This window comes from Oncorhynchus clarkii, chromosome 33 (genome assembly GCF_045791955.1).
Source record: "Oncorhynchus clarkii lewisi isolate Uvic-CL-2024 chromosome 33, UVic_Ocla_1.0, whole genome shotgun sequence".
In the NCBI taxonomy this organism is placed as follows: Eukaryota; Metazoa; Chordata; class Actinopteri; order Salmoniformes; family Salmonidae; genus Oncorhynchus; species Oncorhynchus clarkii.
Window position 1 is genome coordinate 18,211,246 of NC_092179.1, and position 7,103 is coordinate 18,218,348.

The following is a 7,103-nucleotide window of genomic DNA, read 5'->3' on the forward strand; positions in this document are numbered from 1 at the left end:
CCGGGTATATCAGCCAATGAGGTGCTTAGTTTTCTACTTCTTTATTGGAAATCAAAATGAACCCAAGTCTGAAGGTGCATACCTCCATCTCCTGAACTGGAGGGTTAACAGTTCATTGCCACAAATGTAGTGTGTTCAATGCACCACAAGGAGGGAGTACAGTATAATGGTTAATACATGTGCAGTGTCTCAAAACAAGCCACAATTCTGTTGATCCAAGCAAGGAGGACTTAGTTACTGTGTAATATGGTTTGCAGAGATGATGAATTAATGGATAAAGCCATCAACACAAATTATTTGACAACTTAATTTTGATGATGCCTCAGATGCTATCGTCTTTTGGAGACAACCCACAAGGTGAGTGCACGCACGTGTGTTGCATTGGATCATGCCTGATTAGTTGTGAGCTATTACTACATAGGAGCTCAGCAGAACCAATGGAAAACAAAACACAGGAAACCAAAAATGCTGTCCAATTTGACCTCAATCTGAACTCTACAACGATTCCAACCGTTTGATTTGAAATGGAACCCTCTAACCTGACCCAAGAGCAAACTGAAGCCATAGTCCATGCCCAGCATTGCCCACCTGATCATAAAACAAATCTGAAAGCCCAGTCCATGCCAATTCAACCTAGTTCAACAGGCAGGAAGAGTCTCTGCCCAGTTTTTTAAAAATTGTTATGAAGAACTCAACAAAAAAATCTAAGCTGACCTCCTGAGTCAGAACCTATCCAGAGAGTGTTGGGAGCAGATCACTTTTTAAACCAGCAGCATATTGATTTATACGGAACTGTAATTGCTTCAGTGTGTCCTGGATGACTCCCCCATAATTGAGGCCTGGCAGAGACTCTTCCCTGGACATACTCTGAGCCAGGCAGCGGGCAGAGGAGTACCGCAACCCCCCACACACCCTCTGCCAAGCAGTGAGCAGTGGATGGTTACCCCCTTACCCCCAAGCCACTCTATCATACCGTGAGGAGTGAGCTGCTCTGTTAGAGTTTCCTGTGCTTGGCCCTCCTATGTTGAACATAATAAACAGCTCCCTATCCACCAGATGTGTACCAAACTCACTAAAAGTGGCAGTAATAAAGCCTCTGGTGAAAAAGACAAACCAGAAAATATAAAAAACTATCGGCCTATATTGAATCTCCCATTCCACTCAAAAATGGTAGAAAAATCTGTAGCGCAGCAACTCACTGCCTTCCTGAAGACAATGTATACAAAACGCTTCAGTCTGGTTTTAGACCCCATCATAGTACTGAGACTGCACTCGTGAAGGTGGTAAATAACCTTTTAATGGCGTCAGACCAAGGCTCTGCATCTGTCCTTGTGCTCCTAGACCTTAGTGCTGCTTTTGACACCATCGATCATGACATTCTTTTGTAGAGATTGGAAACCCAAATTGGTCTACACAGACAAGTTCTGGCCTGGTTTAGATCTTATCTGTTGGAAAGATATCAGTTTGTCTCTGTGGATGGCTTGTCCTCTGACAAAGTAACTGTAAGTTTCGGTGTTCCTAAAGGTTCTGTTTTAGGACCACTATAGTTTACACTATATATTTTACCTCTTGGTGATGTTATTCGGAAACATAATGTTAACTTTCACTGCTATGCGGACGATACACAGCTGTACATTTTGATGAAACATGGTGAAGCCCCAAAATTGCCATCTCTGGAAGCCTGTGTTTCAGACATAAGGAAGTGGATGGAGGCAAATGTTTTACTTTTAAACTCAGACAAAACAAAGATGCTAGTTCTAGGTCCCAAGAAACAAAGAGGTCTTCTGTTGGATCTGACAATTTATTTTGATGGTTGTACAGTCGTCTCAAATAAAACTGTGAAGGACCTCGGCGTTACTCTGGACCCTGATCTCTCTTTTGATGAACACATCAAGGCAATTTCAAGGACAGGTTTTTTCCATCTTCGTAACATTGCAAAAATCAGAAAACGTTCTGTCCAAAAATGGTGCAGAAAAGTTCATCCATGCTTTTGTTGCTTCTAGATTAGACTACTGCAATGCTCTACTTTCCGGCTACCTGGATAAAGCACTAAATAAACTTCAGTTAGTGCTAAACACGACTGCTAGAATCTTGACTAGAACCAAAAAATGTGATCATATTATTCCAGTGCTAGCCTCTCTACTCTGATTTCAAGGTTTAACTACTAACCTACAAAGCCTTACACAGGCTTAATCCTACCTATCTCTCAGACGTACGCTACGGTCACAAGACGCAGGCCTCCTTACTGTCCCTAGAATTTCTAAGCAAACAGCTGGAGGCAGGGCTTTCTCCTATAGAGCTCCATTTTTATGGAATGGTCTGCCTATCCATATGAGCGACGCAGACTCGGTCTCAACCTTTAAGTCTTTATTTAAGACTCATCTCTTCAGTAGGTCCTGTGATTGAGTGTAGTCCGGCCCAGGGGTGTGAAGGTGAACGGAAAAGCATTGGAGCAACGAACCGCCCTTGCTGTCGCTGCCTAGCTGGTTCCCCTCTCTCCACCAGGATTCTCTGCCTCTAACCCTATTATGGGGACTGAGTCACTGGCTTACTGGTACTGTTCCATCCCGTCCCTAGGAGGGGTGCATCACTTGAGTGGGTTGAGTCACTGACGTGATCTTCCTGTCAGGGTTTGGCGCCCCCCTCGGGTTCGTGCCATGGGGGAGATCTTCGTGGGCTATACTCAGCCTTGTCTCAGGGTAGTAAGTTGGTGGTTTGAAGATATCCCTCTTGTGGTGTGGGGGCTGTGCTTTGGCAAAGTGGGTGGGGTTATATCATGCCTGGTTGGCCTTGTCTGGGGGTATTGTCGGACGAGGCCACAGTGTCTCCCGACCCCTCCTGTCTCAGCCTCCAGTATTTATGCTATCCGGTATCCTGTGGGATGGGGGCTAGGGTCAGTCTGTTATTTCTGGAGTATTTCTCCTGTCTTATCCGGTGTCCTGTGGGAATTTAAGTGTGTTTCCTCTAATTCTCTCTCCCTCTCCCTCCCCTCCCAGAGGACCTGAGCCATGGGACCATGCCTCAGGACTACCTGGCCTGATGACTCCTTGCTGTCCCCAGTCCACCTGGTTGTGCTGCTGCTCCAGCTTCAACTGTTCTGCCTGCGGGTATGGAACCCTGAACTGTTCACCGGACGTGCTACCTTGTCCCGGACCTGCTGTTTTCGACTCTCTCTCTCTACCGCACCTGCTGTCTATAACTCTGAATGCTCGGCTATGAAACGCCAACTGACATTTACTCCTGAGGTGCTGACCTGTTGCATCCTCTACAACCACTGTGATTGTTATTGTTATTTGACCCTGCTGGTCATCTATGAACGTTTGAACATCTTGGCCATGTACTGTTATATTCTCAACCCAGCACAGCCAGAAGAGGACTGGCCACCCCTCAGAGCCTGGTTCCTCTCTAGGTTTCTTCCTAGGTTCCTGCCTTTCTAGGGAGTTTTTCCTAGCCACCGTGCTTCTACATCTGCATTGCTTGCTGTTTGGGGTTTTATGCTGGGTTTCTGTATAGCACTTTGTGACATCGGCTGATGTAAAAAGGGCGTTGGAAATACATTTGATTGTGAGCTTCCCATACATGTTTCACACAAACACGTTAACTCTGCTGACAGGGCTTTCTGCAGGAGGGAATACTTCTCTATAGGGATACTTACAGAATGAACAGGTTTCTTACTTAAAGGGGGTCCTCTGAGAGTGTAGTGTGGTGGGGCATAGACAGCTTACAGTAATTAAAAAGCTATGTTTCTCAGGCTTTTTCCTACATCAAGTGCACTCGTTGAACTAACTGGCAACTTGTGCATACTTGAATTGTATTGGTATGATTGCATCACCCAGGATTTGCAGTGTTCACTGTTTTGACAGAATCCTGTGTCTGTAAGCACGTTGACACTGATAGGATGAATAGTCTCAGAGGGACTTTCCTATGTGTCGTAAAAGAGAGAGTTTTGGCATTTTGACAGTGACTTAATAATGACAGCATTATTAAACATTGATAATAAATACATGGCTCTTAATAATAGAACTGCCATCCTGCAAGTTGAGGAATAGCTTTCTCCTGTATCACAATTTCCAGAGATATTGACCTGATACCCTGGTAGCTGGGTATTATTTGCTTTGTTAACATGATTTCTGAATGTCTTCTGAGTAGGGTTTCATAATTCCAGGAACTTTCAATAAATTCCTTGGTGTTTCCAGAAATCCTGGTTGCAGGATTGCGGACTTCCTGCTTATTCCCTCCTGACTCCGGGAATCCTCCAACCAAAATTTTCGGAAAACCAGGGAATTTATTGAAAGTTCGTGGAATTTTGCAACCCTCCTTCTGAGAACACGAGGCTATTTCTGAAAACATTATCTTAGTAGAATCCAGCATGTTCATCAATCTGACACGGATAGTTAAACTATCATAGAACAGTATTTAAATTGGGATTTGATCATCAACAGGCGCCATGGAATTTCCTGCCCACTTCACCGAAACATTTGTGACCCCTACATGTTGCTGCGGCAACGGCAAGTATCAAAACAAGCACCCCTCTCGCTCTGCTGCTCCATGACGCACCTTCATTTCTTCCATATGAACAGACATGGTATGGCACCGAAATATGATTTTGATACCCCATGCACAAGCATCAGCACCACACCCCTCTTTTTCATTTAAACCCACTTCACATCACTGAGTAGATTAAATACTGAGTTAAAAAAAAACGTAATTACCCCCTCTCTCACACAATGAATAGCTTAGTTTGCTTAGTTCATATGAAGATGTTTGGGTTTAAATCACTTATCAGAAAAGTACAGCCTAACTCACAAGAGCCATCTCAAACTAATCAAGAGGGAATGGTTCACCCCAATTAAGATCAATGCTATGAAGGAGAAGAATGAAACAGGGTTGAGAGCACAGATTCTAACTGCTCTCTCCGCCCCCTGTGTGTCCTCGTGTGAACTTGAAATGCTTATCTTTCTCATATACTCATCTGTATGCTGGACCATTGTCTTTACCTCTAGCCTGGTTGTTTGGCAGGTCAGTCCAGACAGAGGAAAACAAGCCTTTTCCTGGTCAATGAGTTCAGGGGGCGGAAGAGAGAGAGAGAGATAGAGAGAGAGAAAGATAAAGAGAGAGAGAGAGAGAGAGAGAGAGAGAGAGGAGAGAGAGAGAGACAGAGAGAGAGAGAGACAGAGGGAGAGCGAGAGCGAGAGAGAGAGAGAGAGAGGGCAGACAGACAGAAAGAAAGGGAGAATAAGAGAGGCAGAGAGAGAGAGAGAGAGAGAGTTAGAAAGAGAGAGAGAGAGAGAGAGCTGGCAGAGGTACAATCCTGAGTGCTGCATATTGAAGTGGGCAGGAGAAGGAAAGAAAGGGCAGTCTACTACTGCATTGGGGGATAATCAAACAAGAACAGGCCATCATTATAGCCATACCCCAGCAGTAATGATAATAGTCATATTTGTCACTATTCATGGCAGTGGGACTTATAATCAATCACCTGAGAAGATGGTTGCCAAATTAGAGCAGTTTTTCATCAGAAAAAACTGATTAATAGCGAGGTTTGTGTAAGTTTCTTGGAACCAGAGGAGTTTTATTTTGCATGCCCTGATTTGACAAGGTCAGCTCAAGCAGCTTTGTCTTTAATCAGGAGTGCATCATTGTTTATTATTATATGGTTACTCGTTACCATGACACAATACACAGCAGGGAGTGAAAATGTGTATGGTACATTGTGCTTCTGTTTTGTGCCATCCAGCGTGTTGGATGATAACGCCCCAATGTTCTGAACTAAAGAGAGAGACACTGAATTAAAGGTTATGACAATGCACCCAATCTGCTGGAGCTGTAGCTAAGCCAGGGGCAGGGACTACATTTGGAGGCAGTAGGCTTTGGGGTGGATAGGATGTTGGTCTTGATCAAAGTTATCGAGGCATCTTGAAACCTTTTATATTCCCTGCTGGGCTCATCCACTTAACACTGGTAATAGTGTTATGCATAACATATTGCATTGGGTGAAAACTGTATATGAATGTAGTCACTATCTGCCCATGTTAGGTTTAAATAGGTAAATTGAATGTCCTCATACACCCTGTGACGTCTTTGAATGTGCTTGCATGTTATGACCCACTTTGGTGGCATTATAAGGTGTCATCTTTGCCTGTTTGTGTCCACTCACTGCCCTCTCTGGATACGTTCTTGTTTATGTGATGCGCTGACACTGTCTGAGCTAACTGGAGCTGTGCTGCTGATCTCCTGCTTTATGATTGGGTCAGCACTGATCTCCTGTTTAGTGATTGGATCAGTGTTGATTTCTTATCTCTGCTGGTGAAATCAACCCTCTTTAAGCCCTGGGACAATTAGGCAGTGGTCTTTCAAAACTTTGCCCTTTATTGGAACAAATAGGATTGTCCTTTTCAAGGGCATACATATTTGCCATGGAAAGAGTGCTGTTGTCAACAGATACTGAGACACATGTCAACTCAAGGGGAGAGCAAGGTGCAGATTCACAGATTGGGAAAAGGCCCACATTTGGGCTGTCAAGTGGCAATGCAGTGTTCAGTGACAAACACTGAGTGGTCATAATATTTGCATTGTAAAATGAGATGTATTGCCATGGTGTTCGCAGAGAGACCTAACAAGAGGATATTTAAAACTACATGTATAAAACTACATGAATAATCAGGTGGTTAGATGTGGGATTTTAATCCTGATGACTTGAGGTAAGGGGTGATATTCACATACATGAATATAAACATATATGAATTGTATTAAAAAAGAGACCAATGTGCAGGCTATCCTGCTGACTGTGTGTGCACTGTACATAAACACTCAAATATTCTAGTTTATGAAAATATTTAAATCATGATGATGAATAAGCCCACTAAATCAAACGTTGGAGATAGATATGTATGCAATAGGTGATGAATATGAAGACACATAGCCTACATGTGGCACATAAATTACGCACGAGCTTCGTGGACAATAATTATATTTTCCAATGCCTATAACAACTCATCATTGAGATTTCTACACGTAACAAGCTTTGAGAAGAGCGGGTGGTATGGGTCCAAGCCTTAAAGAGATCAAAATTCAATCCCATTCTAAGAAAAGTATAAATGATG